Source organism: Nicotiana attenuata, chromosome 2, assembly GCF_001879085.1.
Source record: "Nicotiana attenuata strain UT chromosome 2, NIATTr2, whole genome shotgun sequence".
Classification (NCBI taxonomy): domain Eukaryota; kingdom Viridiplantae; phylum Streptophyta; class Magnoliopsida; order Solanales; family Solanaceae; genus Nicotiana; species Nicotiana attenuata.
In genome coordinates this window covers 35,456,542-35,469,681 of record NC_031990.1, presented here as the reverse complement: position 1 = coordinate 35,469,681, position 13,140 = coordinate 35,456,542, and positions in this window count along the sequence as shown.

The following is a 13,140-nucleotide window of genomic DNA, read 5'->3' as shown; positions in this document are numbered from 1 at the left end:
ACCATATTAAGAACAAATTCCACACCCAGTTGAAGAAGCTAAAGACATGTCCCGCATTTCGCTTAGCTTTATATGGGTCTGTGCTTCCTATTCTCGCCCCTTTATTTGGGAAACAACATAATCCTGGATTTTAATTTTTTGACACCTAAACTCTGGCTCAACGGAAAAAGAGAATAAAAAATCAAGCTATATCGATTAAATACTCGTGTATTGAAGTATAAATGACAAGAAAAAAGGCACTTTAAAGTACAAAGAGAAACCAAATGTTTCAAGCTCCACTACATAATGCCTGATCGTTACGATGATGGAGAGAAAATAAAAAGAGAAGCACAATTTTTAAACAATCCACAGGAATGCAGCTACATCAGTACAAATTCAAGTGGAATTTGGGAGAGACATACTGCATTCTTATGTTGGAATATAAGTTAAATATCATGCAGCAGTATAAGTAGTCTATTACTCTATTAGCAAATCTTAGATTTCCTCGGCGGGCATAAATTGCACAAAATATAAAAGTACCACAACAAGTAAGCATAAAATACCAATAGCTGTAGAAAAAAATACATTTAACATCTGTCTAAACTAAAAAGAAAGAACTTACTGCACGTTTTTGCACTTGCAGCGGGCAAGAACAGGATGAATTCTGACATCTAGATACAATAAGAAAATAAAGTCAGCATCATTCACTGTGATTATTAGCCTAAAACATGACAGAGAAAATTGTAGAGATTGTACACCTATTAGCACTTTCAAAGCCCCGGTTATAGCACACTTGGACATAGCTGATTTTTCCTGTTTATGTTAAAACTTTTCAGTCCCTGAGATAGAAAAAGAAATTACCAAAGGCTAATCTTGTTGCTAGATACTTTTCTTAGAACATTATCTGACTTCAATGCAATCTAAACTTCGAGCTAACATGCTTTAATGTGGAACATATACAGACTATTCAATATTGACATATAAACAGAAGAAATAAAATATGGGTGTCCTATATTGCAACTCTCTTGAGAACAAAATAGGCCTCTTAAGGTAATTATGGTATACCATTTCATTTCTTCACCACAATTTCTTCCATTCTTTCATCATATCATAAAAGTTTACATTCACAGAAGAAATCACAATATGGGACAGCAAAACAAAGGCAACTTAATGTTCAGACAAATGGATTAGGATGTCGTAATTACGGACAAACCAGAATTTCCATTCCTAAGGAGAAGGTTTTAAGTTGTTATGACCTAGCGTGTCTGTCATTCACAAGATATAAAGCACGAGAATTTTTTCCATTAACCACCACAAATTTCAATGTACTCACATTCGTGGGTAATAAGTATTGGAAAGTTAACCTTGAGATATGCCTTCGGAGACATTGTACATGACTGCAGGTTAACCTACTAAAACTGGATATTCTACTGAATTATCGGCAAAGCCTATTAAAATTCTCCCTGTGTCCTTCGGTTTAAAACTTGGACGTACAGTCCTTTGTTCTTCTTCAACACTCTCTTTCGGCCTCTTAAGCCTGACCCATGCGATCACCATCTATTCTGCTGAGGCCCTGCGCTCTTTCTCCGACGTAATCGAGAAGATGGAGTTCGAGTTTATCGAGGACAATTAAAGTACCTAGGTAAGTACCTATTCGATCACAAGCCACACTACCACAATAAGATGGTAGTTTAGAGTTCTAAGGCATCTCAAAAAAAGAAGAAAATATTAGGGTTAATTATACAAAAGGTTATCGCCTTATAATTTAATTGCCGAAAAATCATCAAACTAATTTTGCTAACTAAAAAGTCAAACCTCCAATACCCCACTCATCTTTGGCATCACAAATCCCACAGATAAATCGCCAGCTAGCCACTTCTCTTTATAAAGCAAACACACATGAGTGGTAGCTAATCAGTTTACCAGTTATTATACCCTTTTTTGTGACAATGAGTTTATTAGCTATCATACTTTTGTTATGATAAGGAGTTATTAGCAATCATGCCGCACAAAAATTTTGTTACTTGCAACCTTTTACCACTCAACCTTCTCGGGTTCCATAGGAACTACTTCAGAAAAACCCTCAAGTGCTACCTCCGGCTCTGTTTCAACCAAGCCTATGAATGACATAATAACTATTCATCCAAGATAACTAGCTCAAGATGCATAAATAGAGTATGCAGAAAGCAGTCTCAACGTCATTACATGGGATATATCATGGCCTACTTCTATTTTTTGACCAAGGAGTAACTTACATAATAATGTGACAACAAATCTAACTTACTTGCAGTTTATTGTGTTGCTAATTGATGTTGTTAAGTAGAACTACTATTACTCAGCTATGTTGTTAATTTCCTCAAACTTAGAAAGTATTGCTTCACTTTTTCTTCATTTTGCCTCCATGGTGTACTTATTATCATCTCTTTTAGCAGTAGCTTCCAAAATCATAGCCGCAGCAGAGCAAGTAATCACTGCAATACATAACGAAAACTGCAGCCAAAATACAACGATCAACTTTGGATTACTTCTTTTAGTAGTTCTTTCCCTTTCCCTTTGCATTTAAGAAAATGAACTTTGAAAAATACCTGGTAGAAGGTTTCGATATAAACTTTCAAGGATATTTTATGAAGCAGTTTTTACGCATTCTCTAACAGCTCGATAACGTTCTCATCTCATTCACAAGACTTGAGGGACCAAAATTTGACCTCCATTAACTATGCTTTCATTCATAGCAGATTAGAGGATTTCTCAGACAGAAAGGAAATCGACACGAAATTTCAACTTTAAAATTGAAATAAAAATGCATTCTAATCCTTTCTATCCCAAACATAAAAGAAACAGAAACATAATTGCAGGAAATGCTAAATAGAGATTATGAAGCATTATTTTATTTATTTTTAGATATTCTAATAATCAGCCCCAAACAGCTCATTGGCAAGCTCCAGCCGAAATAAAAGCTGAAAATAATGGATAGAAGGGCCAAACATGTCACTCGTTATGCATAGGTGATACATCCTATAAAAATGGATATTTCAAATTTATATGTTCTTCGTTTGTGAAAGGGGTGTTGGTAAATAATTTTCTGGCTTCCGCACTTCCACTCAGTGAAGTGCAAACTGCAAATTGAGTGGTATCGCCTATTCGCGTCACTCCATGTGCTTTTGTAATGGTAGATAGCATTAGGAATAAAATTCTCTGTGACTGACTACACTCTTAAGTCCCTGTAGTGAGAACAACTCTAAATCCAAGCATCGAACCCTTCAAGAACCCCGTGGACTGTAGCCGTTGCCAGTGCAAAAAAAAACTGAAATTAAAAAAAAAATTAATCGACAAACAGGAAAATTAGCAGAAAAGATTTAAGAAAAAATGAAATATGCAGCCTAAGAAAGTTCCTAATTTCAATTCCAGACCTAATAAGGATATACCCGGGGAGGTAAGGGACATAGAGCTGTAGTGAACTTAATTGTGAGATTTTCAGGCTCAAGAAAAACAAAAAGGACGGAAAATCTTTAGATTTTTAGAAGTCGTCGTCAATGTGTTGGGTCCCACTGTAGTGCCGCCTTTACAAGTATAATGTTGCCCGCCGTTATTTAGGCAAAAGTCAGGGAAAGATTTAAGTGATGAAAACTATCACAAAGGGCATAATAGACATTCGGAAATCATGAACGCGCATGAAATTACCAATGTACCCCTTTGAGGACGACGGAGAGCTACTAACTCCCGCTTCTAAATAGTAGTAAAGTAAAGTAAAGTAAAGTAATGTGACGGCCAACGGAGAAAGGGAACATGAGGTGGCATACATGTTTGGCATAAATAATTTTCTGTTGACGTCACTGTTTTTTATGTTCACAATGGCGGTCCAACGGGACGGGACGGGACGGGATGACATTTAAGCGGGACGGGACAAACGGGAAGAAACGGTAGGCCAATCCCGTCCCGCTAACAAACGGGATGGGACGGAACGGGACGGGACGGGACGGGTTCGTGGGCCTTAAGTGTATTTTTTTATAAAAAAAAGGTCTAGTTTTTTTGAAAATTACTATATTTTAAAGTTTGCAACGGCTAGATTTTTTACTTATTTAATAAATTTAAATGTTAAAACGAAAATTAGAAAACTAAGTAAAGAATTATAAAATATTAAAACGAAATACTTGTAATGAAATATTCTAGTAATTATAAATTTATAATAGATTATAATTTATTTAATATAATTTCAAAGTATTAAGTAACTAAGACAATTCATAAAAAAAATTCAACGCTTAGAGCCTTTTATTTTATTAATAGAACTTTCAAATCTCAAATACAAATATAATTCTTTTGAAGAACACCTAATCTACGCAGCCACCTTCTAGGAAGGGTTCTGTTTGAACTAGGCCTCTTAGTAGCCAATTACAAATTATCATACTAATATTTGTAAGCTCCTATATAGCTTCTTTGTAACTTATCAATAATATCTCTCGGACATTCTGCTGGAATTGGCAATGTTGATTGATGTTCCACGAGCTCCATGTCGTCATCGTTCCCGGTGCTAAGTATCTCATTGTATTCTTTTTCTTCCCTAGTGGTTAATTTTTCAAAACCAAGATTTCTTCTTTCTGAATTAATCCAATCTCTGAATAATACGGAAATCTCTAGACTGTCCTCCGCTAATGCATGTCTATGATCTCCAATGTGAAATCTTGCCGTGTTGTAGGCACTCTCCGATGCTACTGATGATGCTTGAATAGCCAGGATATCTCGGGCCATTATTGAAAGTGTTGGAAAAGCCTTGCCACGCTCCCTCCACCTTGACAAAAGTTGTTCGTTGCCTTCTTTGTCTTTAATACTTTCCAATCCTTGATTGAGATAAGAATCAAGTTCATAATCAATAGAGGAATCAAAACCTGTTATATCATCCATATCTTCCCATAAAACTTCTGCTCTAGACTTAGAAGTAGAAGGAGAAGTTTCACAGCCTGTTGTATCCGTAGATTTATATTTATCAAACATTGATCTAGCATAAGAATATATGCTAGCTTGACAGTCTTCGAGAGATGGTTGTTCATTTTCTTGAATTGCTAAATTCTCATAAATTTTACGAACAAGTTCATTTGCACCTCTTAGTTTTAAAGATGGGTTAAGTAGAGTAGATTGTGTGTGCAAATTGTTGCTTACATTTTTCACATATAGCACGATGCTTGACTTTATCATGTTTAAAAATTTTCATACAAGTGATATTTTGGGACGTTCAGCCTTAGGCTTACCCCTTACAGGGGGTAAAGCTCCAAACCGAGATTGACTCTGAGTTGGAGCTTGTGTTGCGGGACTAGTAGGCGTTTCATCTAATTCTTCTTCCTCATTTTCTTCATCCTCATTTTCTTCGTCCTCAAAAAAAATATCATTGCGAAATTGTCTTTGTAAGTTTCATGATCTAGTTGTTCTCCGACATTAACATCATAAAATGCGGGGCGTTAGGAAAATAAAGTTTCATCAACATGAGTCGTTTCATCTATATGTTTTCTAATTCTAGGAGAAGGGTTAGGATTATGACTAGGATTACTACTACTTTCACCTTTACTATTTTTTTTAAAAATGCCAAATATATTTTTAGGTGCCATAATTAAAATACGAAATTAAATTAAAAAAGCTAACACAAAAATTAGACACACAAATAAAATATGAAAATAGAACACGTAAAGTAAACACAAAAATTAAGCACTAAAACGATATGCAAAAATTATATATTAAAATTAGGAGATGGAACGAGTGCGTGATTAAATATTGAAACTTGAAGAAATTGCCCAAAATATTGCTCTAAATACTTGACGAATTAATTTGAAGCTTGAAAGTTGCTCAAAAATTTGCCCAAATACTTGAAACTTGAAAGTTATCACTTGATAGTTGATAGTAACAAAATTGATAGAATAATATAGATATAATATTATAATGTAAGAGATTTGAGAGAGAGGATTGATTTTTTGCGGGAAAAAATAAAGAAGAATGGGCGGTATTTATAGCAGAAAATAGGGTCAAAGTATAATTTAATAAACTTAGGGGTTATATTAAAAGTTGGGGGGGGGGGGTAGGGGTGTTTTGCCCGTTTTTAGCCGTTGGCAACGGCTATTTTTGCAATTTAAGTCGTTGCCCAACGGCTAGATTTTAAAAAAAAAAAATTCAGGCGGGACGCGGGACGGGACGAAATGGGACGGGACAAACGGGAGGAAATGGTCGTCCCGTCCCATCCTGTGTCCCGTTTAACATTGGCCATCCCGTTTAACTTGGGATGGGACGCGGGACGGGATGGGGCGGCCCGTCCCGTTGGACAGCCATAGTTCACATATAACAACGACAACAACAACAACAACAACCCAGTGTAGTCCTACATGTGGGGTTTGGGGAGGGTAGTGTGTACGCAGACCTTACCTCTACTCCGATGGAGTAGAAAGGCTGTTTCCGAAAGACCATCGGCTCAAGAAGACGAAAAAAAAAGAGACAAACATATAAGAGATCTAAAAACACACAAACAAAATATTTTAAAGTCATTTTCTTCTATTCAAATAGTAAGTATTATAATTCGTGCCAATGCACCTAATTAACATTGCAACAACAGAAGCCCATATTTAATATTAAATTCTCAATACTAGAGCTTGAATTGTGACTTCTCAGTTTATTGGATTGTTCCATTTGAGACATTCAGAGGTGATGCTTCCCCTATAATGTTGAGCTAATGGCTTATTTAGCATCTAAGCCCAAACATAAACACTGATATTGTAAAGTTCTATTTAATTAGTCTTCTCTTTTATTTTGAGCCACTTTGTATTTTTAGCCCGTTTTAACGGTTAGCCCATTTGTTTGTATCAGTTCATTAGTAAACACAGGTGAAGCCCATTATATAAATAGGGGCATAGGGTTCTAGAAAGACCCATTGGGTCATCCTTCATTGTAACACCAGACCTGATTCTCTCTCTCAGAGACATATAACCCTAATGAAAATTTCTCTTCTTTCACTCGATTCAGAATGTTTTCATGGTATCAAAGCGGAGATTCTGGCACATCTCTTTTCGCTCTTTCGTCCGATCTTACCCCGGTTTGTTTTCGTTGAGTTTTTCTTCTCTAATGGTTGGTGAATTGAAGTTTTTGGTTCACACGAATAAGGCTTTCGTCGATAGATTTCTCAGCTCAACGTTTTGGGTGGATTTCCGACGTCTTGAGCTTAATTCCGACGGACCTACACGCTTTGGATTTGTGTCACTCGGAGCTAGGGTTACAATTGATTTGAAGGACGTTATTCTCCGGTAGCAAAGAAGTTGGGTAAATCTATTCCTTTCCCTAATTAGGGATTTTTCATGTATGATTTTGATGAGAATCTAGTGTGTTGCATAGTTTTGCTGAGACATTGAAGCAATTTTCCCTTTCTCTATTATCATCGACCCTTCTATTCGTTCCTTTGTGAAGTAGATATGAGTAACACTGATAGCTTCTCCCCTGATCCCACAAGTCCCCTCTTCCGACATTCCTGGTATATCCCTCGTTCCTGTTCCTTTTTCGGGCAGTGGTTTTGGGGGATGGAAAAGGAAGATGATAGTGGCCCTGTCAGCTAAGAACAAGGTAGCATTTGTTGATGGAACTTGTCCCCGACCAACTACCACTATGGTTGAACAAAAATTGTGGGATAGGTGTAACAACATGGTGATCTCCTGGTTAACTGCCTCTCTATCTCCCGAGATAGCTGAAAGTGTGTAGTACTCTAAGACTGCATAGAGTATATGGGTACAACTGCAAACCAGATATGGCACAGATAAAAGGACCAAAATTTTTGAGCTTAAAAGAGAACTTGCCCGTACTTCTCAAGGTCCTCTAGATATAGCATCATATTTTAATAAACTGAAAGGATTATGGGATGAATTGGGGGTAGTGTATACTAATCATGGTCAAAGGTGCACCTGTGCTGCCAAGCCTGGGATTATACAAGAGGATGAGGAAAATAGGTTATTCTAATTCCTCATGGGGCTGAATGAGACATATATAGGGTGAGGAGCAACTTGCTTATGATGCAACCTCCTCCTAGTCTTGACAGTGCCTACAATATCCTCCTTAATGATGAAAAACAAAGACAAGTCCAATCCACTTCCCAATTCAATCCTGACTATATGTCTTTCAATGTTAATGCAAACAATAAGCCTGGGTTTCCTTTTGGAGTCAATCAGAATTTTAGGGTCAATCAAACCACAATTTCCAATCCTCCTCTTAGGCAATACACACAAAGGGTTAATTTTGACCAGAATAAAGGTTCCTTGTTCTGTAAATACTGCAAGAAGTCTGGACACTTCGTTGATAAGTGTTAAAGCTTCATGGGTACCCACAGAGTCCTAAATTCAACAAAGGAAAGAAAGTTGCTGCTCATGCCACTACTGGTGCTCAGCTCAACCCTTCTGAGGGGCATATATCTGATCTTGTTGGGAATTTCATTGAGAATCTTCAGTTTGTTTCAAATATTGATAATCAAGGGTCTGTAATTCCAGGTCCGAGCAGACAACAATATGATCAACTGATGGCTCTACTGCAACAGACTCAGTTGGGAGATTCCTCCAATGCTCAGCCTCCTAACCTCATGTGTTCTGCTAATTTTGCTAGTACTCTACTAGCTGAGAGTCCTGTTTCCGATTCAAAACTTTGTATGCTTACTCAAATTGACTCTATCACTTGGATAGTAGATTCAGGCGCTTATGACCACATTACCTCTAATAAAAACTCACTCTTTAATATTACACCTCTAACTATACCTTATCTTGTAACTCTTCCTAATGGGTACAAAGTGAAAGTAACTTTCACAAGATCTTTTGTTTTAACTCCATTAATCACTCATCATAATGTGTTATTTTTTCCTTCCTTTCAACACAACTTAATCTCTGTTCACAAATTGATAAAACAGTTGCATTGTGTAGTCTTGTTTACTGCAACTTCCTGTTTTCTACACATGTTACAGACCCCTTCTCCGAGGATGCCTCTGGATCTTGGTACAGAAAAGGCTGGTCTGTACAAGCTTACTTGGGTGCCACCTTCACATTCTACTTCTAACTCTTGCAGCACTGTTTCTGTGTGTTCTTTGTCTGATTCATGTAAACCTATTTCTTCTTCTAGTTCTGAGAATGTTGTTTTATCTTCCAATGTTAATAGTCCCATTTGTAATAATGTTGATGTAAATGATATGAATTTCATTTGGCATTTAAGGCTTGCCCACATTCCTTTTGCAAATATGAAACATATTTCCTTGTTCTATTTGTCTCATGGCTAGACAAACTAGGCTTCCCTTCCCTGATAGCTCCACTAGTACAACCAGACCTTTTCAATTAATTCACATTGACACTTGGGGACCCTATCACACACCAACCTCTTCTGGTTCAAGATATTTCCTTACAATTCTTGATGACTTTTCTAGAGCTACTTGGACACATCTACTAGGTTCTAAAAGCAATGCTTTCTCCATGATCAAATCCTTCTTGGCAATGGTCCAAACTCAATTTAATGCTACTGTCCAAACTATTAGAAGTGACAATGCTTTGGAGCTAGGTTCTAACCTTGATGGTTCTTCCTTCTTCGGTCAACATGGAATTATCCATCAAACTACTTGCCCACACACTCATCAATAAAATGGTATAGTTGAAAGAAAACATAGAACACTTCTTGAGGCTTGTAGGGCCTTGCTTTTTCAGTCCAAGTTGCCTGTCTCTTTTTGGGGGGATTGTCCTTTGACTGCTACATACTTGCTTAATAGAATTCCATTTAGGATACTTCAAAATAAATCCCCTTATGAGGTGTTGTATGGTAAGCCTCCTAATTACTCACATTTGAGAACACTTGGTTGCCTTGCCTATGCTATTGTTCCTATTTCGCTAAGAGACAAGCTCCAACCTAGAGCAATTCCATGTGTTTTCCTAGGGTATCCTTTCACCAAAAAGGGTTAGAAGTTGTACAATCTAACCTCTAAGAAATGTTTTGTCTACAGGGATGTTGTCTTCCATGAGACATGCTTTCCTTTTGCTACACCTTCTACTACTACCACAACCACTCTTACTACTTCTACTACATTTCCTTTTCCACCTCCAGTTTTTCCTTTTCTGATCACCAGGATGCTGGGACACCTATCTCTGTCCCTTCCAGTCCTTCTATTCCTTCTCCCGCTCCTAATTTCTTCCCTCATGATCCTGTACAAGCTGATACTTCCTTCCCTTTTCCTTCTACTCTAAACTTTGATCCTGACATTCCTCCTCCCTCCTTCTCACAACCTGAAGTTAAGAGATCTGCTAGACAACATAACACTCCTTCTTACCTCAAGGATTATGTGTGTCAGCTTCCTTCTTTTTCTGGGTCCAGCTCTTCTACTTCCTTCTTTTTCTGGGTCCAGCTCTTCTACTTCCTCCTTAGAATCTGAACCTCTATCTGACTCACAAGCTGCTTCCGTCCCAGCCTGGCAGGATGCCATGAGAAAGGAGTTTGAAGCATTGGATGCCATTCACATTTGGGATATTATCCCTCTTCCTCTTGGTAAAAAACCTATAGGTTGTAAGTGGGTCTACAAAATTAAATACAGGGCTGATGAGAGTGTTGAAAGATATAAAGCTAGGCTTGTCATTGGGGGGGGGGGGGGGATACACAGGTTGAAGGGGTTGATTTCACAGAAACGTTCTCTCATGTCATTAAGATGTTTACTGTCAAATGTTTAATTTCTGTGACTGTTAAGAAACACTGGGATCTTTTCCAACTAGATGTCAACGATGCTTTCTTACATGGTGACCTGGATGAGGAAGTGTATATGAAGTTGCCCCAAGGGTTGAGTGTCTCTAGTGTTCCTACTCCCCCTGCTTCTGCCCCTCTTGTGTGCAAATTGAAAAGGTCCCTTTATGGATTGAGGCAGGCTTCAAGGCAATGCTATGCTAAGTTGTCTCAAGCCCTATACTCTAGAGGTTACACACATTCCCTTAATGATTACTCCTTGTTCATTAAGGGTAAACCTGAGGGTCTAGTTCTTTTGGCAGTTTATGTGGATGATATCATTGTAGCTGGAGATGATACAACTAAAATTTCTGCACTCAAATAGTTTTTGGATGAACAATTTAGGATTAAAAACATTGTTTTTTGGGCATTGAAGTGTCTGGTGTTCCTGGTGGGGTTCTCCTTAATCAGAAGAAGTTTGTGTCGGACTTGCTGCAACAGTTTGATTGTGCAGCTGTTTCTCCTGTGGTTTGTCCTTTGAAACTCAATGGTAAATTGCATGCTGATTCTAGTGCTTTATTTCCTTCTCCTAGCAAGTATAAAAGTCTAGTAGGCAAGCTTCTCTTCCTTACACATCCCAGACCTGATATTTGTTTTGCTATTCAACATTTAAGTCAGTTCTTGAAATATCTTAGAGTTCCTCACAAGTCTAATGCCCTTCATGTGCTTAGATATCTTAAGGGCACTGTGGATCTGGGCCTTTTTTATTCAGATTCCCCTGATTTTTCTATACATGCTTTCTCAGACAGTGATTGGGCAGCCTGCCCTGATATTCGCATATTTGCCACTGGTTTCTGTGTGATTTTTTTTTTGGGGAACGGGGGGGGGGGGGTCTGATCAGCTGGAAGTCCAAAAAGTAGCATGTTGTGTCATTGTTATCAGTTGAGGCTGAGTATAGGGCCCTTAGTATGGTGGTTGTTGAATTGATTTGGTTTTCTAGGTTGCTCACTGACCTTGGTATCTCTGTGTCTCTTCATTTTTCTGTGTTTTATGACAATCAGGCAGCTTTATATATAGCCAGGAATCCAGTTTTCCATGAGAGGACTAAGCATATTGAAGTTGACTGTCACTTCATCCGGACTAAACTCTATGATGGGTTGATTTCTCTATCTCATGTTCCTACTTCTCAACGGTTGGCAGATGTTCTCACCAAGCCTCTCCCTGGTGCTCATCATCATGATCTTCTGGGCAAGTTGAAGGTGGTTCCCCCCTCCAACTTGAGGGGGGTGGGGTGTTGAGCTAATGGCTTATTTAGCATCTAAGCCCAAACATAAACACTGTTATCGTAAAGTTCTATGTATTTAGTCTTCTCTTTTATTTTTGGGCCATTTTATATTTGTAGCCCGTTTCATTTGTTTGTATCAGTTCATTAGTGAACACAGGTGAAGCCCATTATATAAACAGGGGCATTGGGTTCTAGAAAGACCCATCGGGTCATCCTTCATTGTAACAACAGACCTGATTCTCTCTCTCAGACATAGAACCCTAATGAAAATCTCTCTTCTTTCACTCGATTTAGAATATTTTCATATAATACATCTTAAACATTCGAATCATGGTTACTAATTAAGAAAAGAACCACCTAGTTGAAACTGCTAATTGGCTTAGAGTATTGATTATTATAACTAAAAATAATTTTATTAGGGATAATGGTTAAGCAAGGAACAAATGTAGAAGCTTTGAGTTCGACGTTATGCTTATAGTTGATAATTTGACAGAGTAATCTTCAATTTACTTTTTGTTTATGTAAATGAATAACAATATCTTGAAATCTACGCCGGCTAAATGATAATTTTTTCTTTTTGTAATTTCGTTAAAGGTTAGCTCACCACAAAACCAAAAAATCAGAGAAAGCATTGTTTTTATTTTATTGATTAAAAAGTAACACTGTGGAAGAAACAATCAGTGGAAATTTAAATTTTCATTATAGAGCTAATTACACCTGTTAAAATAGACTGTAATTGAAGTTTCCAAACAATCAGAGCAAGCGATTCAAAGAGCTTCCAAACAAATAAATGTGATAATTGAAGTTTTAAACATTTGTATCATTTCAAAAGAAAAGAAGGGACTGACAACGACATTTGGATAGTTAGATCAAAGTTTAGGACGAAAAATGAAATTTATGCTTGGATCTCCCCAGGTTGTAGAGAGTTATCGCGTAAATACCAAAAATATTTCTAAGTTAAAAATATCCAAAATTGTAAGTTGATCACTTTTAAGTTGTGCCTTTTCGGCTTGTGAATATGTTTAGTTAGACCGATTATGTAGTACGGGGCAGAGTGCTGGTAAGTTAAAAATTTTCATGTCCAGCAGATGAAAGTAGCGGAAATGAGGATGTTGAGATGGATGTGTGGGCATACTAGGTTGGATAGAATTAGGAATGAAGTTATTCGGGACCGGGGGGGGGGG